Below are 13,327 nucleotides of genomic sequence, written 5' to 3'. Positions count from 1 at the left end.
ACTTAAATACAAGAGGCACAATGCCGACTTAAGTACAAGTAAACTGACTCTTCTTACTGTCTATGTATTGAACCATTTCTGTGACACTAGTTATAGATTCCGATGCTTCACTTCAAGTTTACTGTATGCCTCTGACCTTCTTATTGACGATGAAACACAGAAATTGCATCCGAATTAAAACCAAAAGGCACAATGCCGACTTAAGTACAAGAAAACTGACTCTTCATACTGTCTATGTTTTGAACCATTCCTGTGACAGTAATTATAGATTCCGATGCTTCATTTCAGGTTTATTGTATCCCTCTGACCTTCTTATTGACGATGAAACACAGAAATTGCATCGGAATTAAATACAAAAGGTAGAATGCCGACTTAAGTACAAGAAAACTGACTCTTCTTACTGTCTATATTTTGAACCATTCATGTGACACTCGTTATAGATTACGATGCTTTACTTCAGGTTTACTGTATCCCTCTGACCTTCTTCTTGACGACGAAACTCAGAAATTGCTTCGGAATTAAATACAAAAGGCACAATGCCGACTTAAGTACAAGACTATTGATACTTCTTACTGTCTGTGTTTTGAACCATTCCTGTGACACTAGTTAAAAATTCCGATGCTTCCCTTCATTTATACTGTATCCCTCTGTCCTTCTTATTGACGATGAAACACAGCAATTGCATCGGAATTAAATATAAAGTGCACTATGCCGACCTAAGTGCAAGAAAACTGACTCTTCTTACAGTCTATGCTTTGAACCATTCATGTGACACTAGTTATAGATTCCGATGCTTCTCTGCAGGTTTACTGTATGTCTCTGATATTCTAATTGACGATGAAACACAGAAATTGCGTCGGATTAAATACAAAAGACACAATGCCGACTTAAGTACAAGTAAACTGATCCTCTTACTGTCTATGTTTTGAACCATTTTTGTGACACTAGTTATAGAATCCGATGTTTCACTTCAGGTTCACTATATCCCTCTGACCTTCTTATTGTCGACGAAACTCTGAAATTGCATCGGAATTAAATACAAAAGGCACAATGCCGACTTAAGTACAAGAAAACTGACTCTTCTTACTGTCTATGTTTTGAACCATTCCTGAGACACTAGTTATAGATTCCGATGCTTCACTTCAGTTTTACTGTATCCCTCTGACCTTCTTATTGACGATGAAACACAGGAATTGCATCGGAATTAAATACAAAAGCGCAATGCCGACATAAGTACAAGGAAACTGACTCTTCTTACTGTCTATGTTTTGAACAATACCTGTGACACTAGTTATAGATTCCGATGCTTCACTTCAGGTTTACTGTATACTTCTGACCTTCTTATTACCGATGAAACACAGAAATTGCATCGGAATTAAATACAAAAGGCACAATGTCAACTTTAGTACAAAAAAACTGACTCTTCTTACTGTCTATGCATTGAACCATTCATGTGACACTAGTTATAGATTCCGATGCTTCACTGCAGGTTTACTGTATCCCTCTGACCTTCTTATTGACGATGAAACAAAGAAATTCCATCGGAATTAAATACAATACGCACAATGCCGGCTTAAGTACAAGAAAACTGACTCTTCTTACTGTCTATGTTTTGAACAATTCCTGTGACACTAGTTATTGATTACGATGCTTCACTTCAGGTTTACCGTATCCCTCTGACCTTCTCATTGACGATGAAACACAGAAATTGCATCGGATTAAATTCAAAAGGCACAATGCCGACTTAAGTACAAGAAAACTGATCCTCTTACTGTCTATGTTTTGAACCATTCCTGTGACACTAGATATAGAATCCGATGCTTCACTTCAGGTTCACTAAATCCCTCTGACCTTCTTATTGACGATGAAATACTCAAATTGCATCGGACTTAAATACAAGAGGCACAAGGCCGACTTAAGTACAAGTAAACTGACTCTTCTTACTGTCTATGTATTGAACCATTCCTGTGACACTAGTTATAGATTCCGATGCTTCACTTCAGGTTTACTGTATGCCTCTGACCTTATTGACGATGCAACACAGTATTTGCATCGGAATTAAATACAAAAGGTACAATGCCGACTTAAGTACAAGAAAACTGACTCTTCTTACTGTCTATATTTTGAACCATTCATGTGACACTCGTTATAGATTACGATCCTTTACTTCAGGTTTACTGTATCCCTCTGACCTTCTTCTTGACGATGAAACACAGAAATTGCTTCGGAATTAAATTCAAAAGGCACAATGCCGACTTTGGTACAAGATAATAGACGCTTCTTACTGTCTGTGTTCTGAACCATTATTGTGGCACTAGTTAAAAATTCCGATGCTTCACTTCATTTTTACTGTATCCCTCTGACCTTCTTATTGACGATGAAACACTGAAATTGCTTCGGAATTAAATACAAAAGGCACAATGAAGACTTAAGTACAAGAAACCTGACTCTTCTTACTGTCCATGTTTTGAACCATTCCTGTGACACTAGTTATAGATTCCGATGCTTCACTTCAGGTTCACTGTATCCCTCTGACCTTCGTATTGACGATGAAACACTGAAATTGCTTTGGAATTAAATTCAAAAGGCACAATGCCGTCTTAAGTACAAGTAAACTGACTCTTCTTACTGTCTATGTATTGAACCATTCCTGTGACACTAGTTATAGATTCCGATGCTTCACTTAAGGTTTACTGTATGCCTCTGACCTTCTTATTGACGATGCAACACAGAAATTGCATCGGAATTAAGTACAAAAGGCACAATGCCAACTTAAGTACAAGAAAACTTACTCTTCATACTGTCTATGTTTTGAACCATTCCTGTGACACTAATTATAGATAACGATGCTTCACTTCAGGTTTACCGTATCCCTCCGACCTTCGTATTGACGATGAAACACAGAAATTGCATCGGGTTAAATACAAAAGGCACAATGCTGACTTAAGTACAAGAAAACTGATCCTCTTACTGTCTATGTTTTGAACCATTCATGCGACACTCGTTATAGATTACGATGCTTTACTTCAGGTTTACTGTATCCCTCTCACCTTCTTCTTGACGACGAAACTCAGAAATTGCTTCGGAATTAAATACAAAAGGCACAATGCCGACTTAAGTACAAGACTTTTGATACTTCTTACTGTCTGTGTTTTGAACCATTCCTGTGACACTAGTTGAAAATTCCGACGCTTCACTTCATTTATACTGTATCCCTCTGACCTTCTTATTGACGATGAAACACAGCAATTGCATCGGAATTAAATATAAAGTGCACAATGCCGACCTAAGTGCAAGAAAACTGACTCTTCTTACAGTCTATGCTTTGAACCATTCATGTGACACTAGTTATAGATTCCGATGCTTCTCTGCAGGTTTACTGTATGTCTCTGACCTTCTAATTGACGATGAAACACAGAAATTGCATCGGATTAAATACAAAAGACACAATGCCGACTTAAGTACAAGTAAACTGATCCTCTTACTGTCTATGTTTTGAACCATTTTTGTGACACTAGTTATAGAATCCGATGTTTCACTTCAGGTTCACTATATCCCTCTGACCTTCTTATTGTCGACGAAACTCTGAAATTGCATCGGAATTAAATACAAAAGGCACAATGCCGACTTAAGTACAAGATAACTGACTCTTCTTACTGTCTATGTTTTGAACCATTCCTGAGACACTAGTTATAGATTCCGATGCTTCACTTCAGTTTTACTGTATCCCTCTGACCTTCTTATTGACGATGAAACACAGGAATTGCATCGGAATTAAATACAAAAGCGCAATGCCGACATAAGTACAAGGAAACTGACTCTTCTTACTGTCTATGTTTTGAACAATACCTGTGACACTAGTTATAGATTCCGATGCTTCACTTCAGGTTTACTGTATACTTCTGACCTTCTTATTACCGATGAAACACAGAAATTGCATCGGAATTAAATACAAAAGGCACAATGTCAACTTTAGTACAAAAAAACTGACTCTTCTTACTGTCTATGCTTTGAACCATTCATGTGACACTAGTTATAGATTCCGATGCTTCACTGCAGGTTTACTGTATCCCTCTGACCTTCTTATTGACGATGAAACAAAGAAATTCCATCGGAATTAAATACAATACGCACAATGCCGGCTTAAGTACAAGAAAACTGACTCTTCTTACTGTCTATGTTTTGAACAATTCCTGTGACACTAGTTATAGATTACGATGCTTCACTTCAGGTTTACCGTATCCCTCTGACCTTCTTATTGACGATGAAACACAGAAATTGCATCGGATTAAATACAAAAGGCACAATGCCGACTTAAGTACAAGAAAACTGATCCTCTTACTGTCTATGTTTTGAACCATTCCTGTGACACTAGATATAGAATCCGATGCTTCACTTCAGGTTCACTAAATCCCTCTGACCTTCTTATTGACGATGAAATACTCAAATTGCATCGGACTTAAATACAAGAGGCACAAGGCCGACTTAAGTACAAGTAAACTGACTCTTCTTACTGTCTATGTATTGAACCATTCCTGTGACACTAGTTATAGATTCCGATGCTTCACTTCAGGTTTACTGTATGCCTCTGACCTTATTGACGATGCAACACAGAATTTGCATCGGAATTAAATACAAAAGGTACAATGCCGACTTAAGTACAAGAAAACTGACTCTTCTTACTGTCTATATTTTGAACCATTCATGTGACACTCGTTATAGATTACGATCCTTTACTTCAGGTTTACTGTATCCCTCTGACCTTCTTCTTGACGATGAAACACAGAAATTGCTTCGGAATTAAATTCAAAAGGCACAATGCCGACTTTGGTACAAGATAATTGACGCTTCTTACTGTCTGTGTTCTGAACCATTATTGTGGCACTAGTTAAAAATTCCGATGCTTCACTTCATTTTTACTGTATCCCTCTGACCTTCTTATTGACGATGAAACACTGAAATTGCTTCGGAATTAAATACAAAAGGCACAATGAAGACTTAAGTACAAGAAACCTGACTCTTCTTACTGTCCATGTTTTGAACCATTCCTGTGACACTAGTTATAGATTCCGATGCTTCACTTCAGGTTCACTGTATCCCTCTGACCTTCGTATTGACGATGAAACACTGAAATTGCTTTGGAATTAAATACAAAAGGCACAATGCCGTCTTAAGTACAAGTAAACTGACTCTTCTTACTGTCTATGTATTGAACCATTCCTGTGACACTAGTTATAGATTCCGATGCTTCACTTAAGGTTTACTGTATGCCTCTGACCTTCTTATTGACGATGCAACACAGAAATTGCATCGGAATTAAGTACAAAAGGCACAATGCCAACTTAAGTACAAGAAAACTTACTCTTCATACTGTCTATGTTTTGAACCATTCCTGTGACACTAATTATAGATAACGATGCTTCACTTCAGGTTTACCGTATCCCTCCGACCTTCGTATTGACGATGAAACACAGAAATTGCATCGGGTTAAATACAAAAGGCACAATGCTGACTTAAGTACAAGAAAACTGATCCTCTTACTGTCTATGTTTTGAACCATTCATGCGACACTCGTTATAGATTACGATGCTTTACTTCAGGTTTACTGTATCCCTCTCACTTTCTTCTTGACGACGAAACTCAGAAATTGCTTCGGAATTAAATACAAAAGGCACAATGCCGACTTAAGTACAAGACTATTGATACTTCTTACTGTCTGTGTTTTGAACCATTCCTGTGACACTAGTTAAAAATTCCGATGCTTCACTTCATTTTTACTGTATCCCTCTGACCTTCTTATTGACGATGAAACACAGCAATTGCATCGGAATTAAATATCAAGTGCACAATGCCGACCTAAGTGCAAGAAAACTGACTCTTCTTACTGCCTATGTTTTGAACCATTCATGTGACACTAGTTATAGATTCCGATGCTTCTCTGCAGGTTTACTGTATGTCTCTGACCTTCTAATTGACGATGAAACACAGAAATTGCATCGGATTAAATACAAAAGACACAATGCCGACTTAAGTACAAGTAAACTGATCCTCTTACTGTCTATGTTTTGAACCATTCCTGAGACACTAGTTATAGATTCCGATCCTTCACTTCAGGTTTACTGTATTCCTCTGACCTTCTTATTGACGATGAAACACAGAAATGGCATCGGAATTAAATACAAAAGCACAATGCCGACATAAGTACAAGGAAACTGACTCTTCTTACTGTCTATGTTTTGAACAATACCTGTGACACTATTTATAGATTCCGATGCTTCACTTCAGGTTTACTGTATACTTCTGACCTTCTTATTACCGATGAAACACAGAAATTGCATCGGAATTAAATACAAAAGGCACAATGTCAACTTTAGTACAAAAAAACTGACTCTTCTTACTGCCTATGCTTTGAACCATTCATGTGACACTAGTTATAGATTCCGATGCTTCACTGAAGGTTTACTGTATCCCTCTGACCTTCTTATTGACGATGAAACAAAGAAATTCCATCGGAATTAAATACAATAGGCACAAGGCCGGCTTAAGTACAAGAAAACTGACTCTTCTTACTGTCTATGTTTTGAACAATTCCTGTGACACTAGTTATAGATTCCGATGCTTCACTTCAGGTTTACCGTATCCCTCCGACCTTCTTATTGACGATGAAACACAGAAATTGCATCGGATTAAATACAAAAGGCACAATGCCGACTTAAGTACAAGAAAACTGATCCTCTTACTGTCTATGTTTTGAACCATTCCTGTGACACTAGATATAGAATCCGATGCTTCACTTCAGGTTCACTAAATCCCTCTGACCTTCTTATTGACGATGAAATACTGAAATTGCATCGGACTTAAATACAAGAGGCACAAGGCCGACTTAAGTACAAGAAAACTTACTCTTCTTACTGTCTATGTATTGAACCATTCCTGTGACACTAGTTATAGATTCCGATGCTTCACTTCAGGTTTACTGTATGCCTCTGACCTTATTGACGATGCAACACAGAAATTGCATCGGAATTAAATACAAAAGGCACAATGCCGACTTAAGTACAAGAAAACTTACTCTTCATACTGTCAATGTTTTGAACCATTCCTGGGACACTAATTATAGATTCCGATGCTTCACTTCAGGTTTATTGTATCCCTCTGACCTTCTTATTGACGATGAAACACTGAAATTGCATCGGAATTAAATACAAAAGGCACAACGCCGACTTAAGTACAAGAAAACTGACTCTTCTTACTGTCTACGTTTTGAACCATTCTAGTGACACTAGTTACAGATTCCGATGCTTCACTTCAGATTTACTGTATCCCTCTGACCTTCTTATTGACGATGAAGCACAGTAATTGCATCGGAATTAAATACAAATGGCACAATGCCGACTCATGTCCAAGAAGACTGACTCTTCTTAATGTCTATGCTTTGAACCTTTCCTGTGACACTAGATATAGATTCTGATGCTTCACTTCAGGTTTACTGTATCCCTCTGACCATCTAATTGACGACGAAACACAGAAATTGCATTTGAATTCAATAGAAAAGGCACAATGCCGACATAAGTTCAAGAAGACTGCCTCCTCCTACTGCCTATGTTTTGAACCATTCCTGTGACACTAGTTATAGATTTCGATGCTTCACTTCAGGTTTACTGTATCCCTCTGACCTTCTTATTGACCACGAAACACAGAAATTGCATCGGAATTAAATAGAAAAGGCACAATGCCGAATTAAGTAAAATAAGACTGACTCTTCCTACGGTCTATGTTTTGACCAATTCCTGTAACACTAGTTATAAAATCCGATGCTACACTTCAGGTTTACTGTATCCCTCTGACCTTCTTATTGACGATGAAATACAGAAATTGCATCGAAATTAAATACAAAAGGCACAATGCCGACTTAAGTACAAGAAGACTGACTCTTCTTACTTTCTATGTTTTGAACTTTTTCTGTGACACTAGTTATAGATTCCGATGCTTCAATTCAGTTTTACTGCATCCCTTAGACCTTCTTATTGACGACGAAACACAGAAATTGCATCGGAATTAAATAGAAAAGGCACAATGCCGACATAAGTAAAGAAGACTGATTCTTCCTACTGTATATGCTTTGAACCATTCCTGAGACACTAGTTATAGATTCCGATGCTTCACTTAAGGTTTACTGTATCCCTCTAACATTCTCATTGACGATGAAACACAGAAATTGCATCGGAATGAAATACAAAAGGCACAATGCTGACTTAAGTACAAGATAACTGACTCTTCTTACTGTCTATGTTTTGAACCCTTCATGTGACACTAGTTATAGATTCCGATGCTTCACTTCAGGTTTACTGTATCCCTCTAACCTTCGTATTGACGATGAAACACAGAAATTGCATCGGAATTAAATAGAAAAGGCACAATGCCGACATAAGTAAAGAAGACTGATTCTTCCTACTGTATATGTTTTGAACCTCTCCTGTGAGACCGGTATTAGATTCCGGTGCTTCACTTCAGGTTTACTGTATCCCTTGGACCTTCATATTGAGGACGATACCCAGAAATTGCATCGGAATTAAATAGAAAAGGCACAATAACGACATAAGTACAAAAAGACTGACTCTTCTTACTGACTATGATTTGAACATTTCCTGTGAGACCAGTTTTAGATTCCGATGCTTCACTATATGTTTAGTGTATCCTGTGGACCTTCTTGTTGACGATGAAACACAGAAATTGCATCGGAATTAAATACAAAAGGCACAATGCCGACTTAAGTAAAAGAAGACTGACTTTTCTTGCTGTGTATGTTTTGAACCATTCCTGTGACACTAGTTATAGATTCCGATGCTTCACTTCAGGTTTGCTGTGTCCCTCTGACCTTCTTATTGACGATGAAGCACAGTAATTGCATCGGAATTAAATACAAATGGCACAATGCCGACTCATGTCCAAGAAGACTGACTCTTCTTAATGTCTATGCTTTGAACCTTTCCTGTGACACTAGATATAGATTCTGATGCTTCACTTCAGGTTTACTGTATCCCTCTGACCATTTAATTGACGACGAAACACAGAAATTGCATTTGAATTCAATAGAAAAGGCACAATGCCGACATAAGTTCAAGAAGACTGACTCCTCCTACTGCCTATGTTTTGAACCATTCCTGTGACACTAGTTATAGATTTCGATGCTTCACTTCAGGTTTACTGTATCCCTCTGACCATCTTATTGACCACGAAACACAGAGATTGCATCGGAATTAAATAGAAAAGGCACAATGCCGAATTAAGTACAATAAGACTGACTCTTCCTACGGTTTATGTTTTGACCAATTCATGTAACACTGGTTATAAAATCCGATGCTACACTTCAGGTTTACTGTATCCCTCTGACCTTCTTATTGACGATGAAATACAGAAATTGCATCGGAAATAAATACAAAAGGCACAATGCCGACTTAAGTACAAGAAGACTGACTCTTCTTACTTTCTATGTTTTGAACTTTTCCTGTGACACTAGTTATAGATTCCGATGCTTCAATTCAGTTTTACTGCATCCCTTAGACCTTCTTATTGATAACGAAACACAGAAATTGCATCGGAATTAAATAGAAAAGGCACAATGCCGACAGAAGTAAAGAAGACTGATTCTTCCTACTGTATATGTTTTGAACCATTCCTGAGACACTAGTTATAGATTCCGATGCTTCACTTAAGGTTTACTGTATCCCTCTGACATTCTTATTGACGATGAAACACAGAAATTGCATGAGAATTAAATAGAAAAGGCACAATGCCGACTTAAGTACCAGAAGACTGACTCTTCTTACTGTCTATATTTTGAACCATTCCTGTGACACTAGTTAGAGATTCCGATTCTTCACTTCAGGTTTACTGTATCCCCTGGACATTCTTATTGACGTCGAAACACCGAAATTGCATCGGAATTAAATAGAAAAGGCACAATGCCGGCTTTTGTACAAGAAGACTAACTCTTACTACTCTCTATGTTTTGAACCATTCCTGTGACACTAGTTATAGATTCCGATGCTTCACTTCAGGTTTGCTGTATCCCTTGGACCTTCTATTGACGACGAAACACAGAAATTGCATCGGAATTAAATAGAAAAGGCACAATGCCGAATTAAGTACAATAAGACTGACTCTTCCTACGGTTTATGTTTTGACCAATTCATGTAACACTGGTTATAAAATCCGATGCTACACTTCAGGTTTACTGTATCCCTCTGACCTTCTTATTGACGATGAAATACAGAAATTGCATCGGAAATAAATACAAAAGGCACAATGCCGACTTAAGTACAAGAAGACTGACTCTTCTTACTTTCTATGTTTTGAACTTTTCCTGTGACACTAGTTATAGATTCCGATGCTTCAATTCAGTTTTACTGCATCCCTTAGACCTTCTTATTGATAACGAAACACAGAAATTGCATCGGAATTAAATAGAAAAGGCACAATGCCGACAGAAGTAAAGAAGACTGATTCTTCCTACTGTATATGTTTTGAACCATTCCTGAGACACTAGTTATAGATTCCGATGCTTCACTTAAGGTTTACTGTATCCCTCTGACATTCTTATTGACGATGAAACACAGAAATTGCATGAGAATTAAATAGAAAAGGCACAATGCCGACTTAAGTACCAGAAGACTGACTCTTCTTACTGTCTATATTTTGAACCATTCCTGTGACACTAGTTAGAGATTCCGATTCTTCACTTCAGGTTTACTGTATCCCCTGGACATTCTTATTGACGTCGAAACACCGAAATTGCATCGGAATTAAATAGAAAAGGCACAATGCCGGCTTTTGTACAAGAAGACTAACTCTTACTACTCTCTATGTTTTGAACCATTCCTGTGACACTAGTTATAGATTCCGATGCTTCACTTCAGGTTTGCTGTATCCCTTGGACCTTCTATTGACGACGAAACACAGAAATTGCATCGGAATTAAATAGAAAAGGCACAATGCCGACTTATGTTCAAGAAGACTGACTCTTCCTACTGTCTATGTTTTGAACCATTCCTGTGACACTAGTTATAGATTCCGATGCTTCACTTCAGGTTTACTGTATCCCTCTGAAATTCTTATTGACGATGAAACACAGAAATTGCATCGGAATTAAAAAGAAAAGGCACAATGCCGACTCATGTACAAAAAGACTGACTCTTCTTACTGTCTATATTTTGAACCATTCCTGTGACACTAGTTATCGATTCCGATGCTTGACTTCAGGTTTACTGTATCCCTTGGACCTTCTTATTGACGAGGAAATACATAACTTTCAACGGAATTAAATAGAGAAACCCCAATGAAGACTTAAGTACAAGAAGACTGACTCTTCTTACTGACTATGCTTTGAACCTTTCCTGTGAGACCGGTTTCAAATTCCGATGCTTCACTTCGGGTTTATTGTATCCCATGGACCTTCTTATTGACGTCGAAACAAAGAAATTGCATCGGAATTAAAGAGAAAAGGCACAATGCCGACTTAAGTCCAAGGCAACTGACTCTTCTTACTGTCTATGTTTTGAACCATTCCTGTGACACTAGTTATGGATTCCGATGCTTCACTTCAGGTTTCCTGTATCCCTCTGACCTTTTTATTGACGATGAAAGACAGAAATTGCATCGGAATTAAATAGAAAAGGCACAATGCCGACTCAAGTACAAGTAGACTATCTCTTCTTACTGTCTATGTTATGAAGTTTTCCTGTGAGACCGGTTTCAGATTCCGATGCCTCACTTTAGGTTTACTGTATCCCCTGGACCTGCGTACTGACGACGAAACAAAGAAATTGAATCAGAATTAAATAGTAAAGGCACAATGCTGACTTAAGTACAAGAAAACTAACTCTTCCTACTCTCTATGTTTTGAACCATTCCTGTGACACTAGTTATAGATTCCGATGCTTCACTTCAGGTTTACTGTATCCCTCTGACCTTCGTATTGACGATGAAAAACAGATATTGCATCGGAATTAAATACATAGGCACAATTGTGACTCAAGTACAAGAAGACTGGCTGTTCTTACTGTCAATGTTTTGAACCATTCCTGTGACACTAGTTATAGATTCCGATGCTTCACTTCAGGTTAACTGTATCCCTCTGACCTTCTTATTGTCGATGAAACACAGAAATTGCATCGGAATTAAATAGAAAAGGCACAATGCCGACTTAAGTACAAGAGAACTGACTCTTCTTACTGTCTATGTTTTGAACCATTCTAGTGACACTAGTTACAGATTCCGATGCTTCACTTCAGATTTACTGTATCCCTCTGACCTTCTTATTGACGATGAAACACAGATATTAAATAGGAATTAAATACAAAAGGCACAATGCCCAATTACGTACAAGAATACTGACTCTTCTTACTGCTAATGCTTTGAACCATTCCTGTGACACTAGTTATAGATTCCGATGCTTCACTTCAGGTTTACTGTAACCCTCTGACCTTCTTATTCACGACGAAACACAGAAATTGCATCGGAATTAAATACAAAAGGCACAATGCCGACTTAAGTACAAGAAGACTGACTCTTCCTACTGTCTATGTTTAAACCCATTCCTGTGACACTAGTTATAGATTCCGATGCTTCACTTCAGGTTTACTGTATCCCTCTGACCTTCTTATTGCCGATGAAACACAGAAATTGAATCAGAATTAAATAGAAAAGGCACAATGCTGACTTACGTACAAGAAAACTAACTCATCTTACTGTTTATGTTTTGAACCTTTCCTGTGAGACCAGTTTTAGATTCCGATGCTTCACTTCAGGTTTACTGTATCCCTCTGACCATCTTATTGACGATGAAACACAGAAACTGCATCGGAATTAAATACAGGAGGCACAATGCCGACTCAAGAACAAGAAGACTGGCTCTTCTTACTGTCTATGTTTTGAACCATTCCTGTGATACTAGTTATAGATTCCGATGCTTCACTTCAGGTTTACTATATCCCTCTGACCGTCTTATTGATGATGAAACACAGAAATTGCATCGGAATTAATTACATAGGCACTATGCCTACCCAAGTACAAGAAGACTAGCTCTTCTTACTGTCTATGTTTTGAACCATTCATGTGACACTAGTAATAGATTCCGATGCTACAATTCAGGTTTACTGTATCTCTCTTACCTTCTTATTGACGATGAAACACAGAAATTGCATCGGAAATAAATACAAAAGGCACAATGCCGAATCAAGAACAAGAAGACTGGCTCTTCCTACTGTCTATGTTTTGAACCAGTCCTGTGACACTAGTTATAGATCCCGATGCTTCACTTCAGGTT

Source organism: Schistocerca piceifrons, chromosome 4 (genome assembly GCF_021461385.2).
Source record: "Schistocerca piceifrons isolate TAMUIC-IGC-003096 chromosome 4, iqSchPice1.1, whole genome shotgun sequence".
In the NCBI taxonomy this organism is placed as follows: domain Eukaryota; kingdom Metazoa; phylum Arthropoda; class Insecta; order Orthoptera; family Acrididae; genus Schistocerca; species Schistocerca piceifrons.
Note: the sequence above shows the minus strand (reverse complement) of the source record.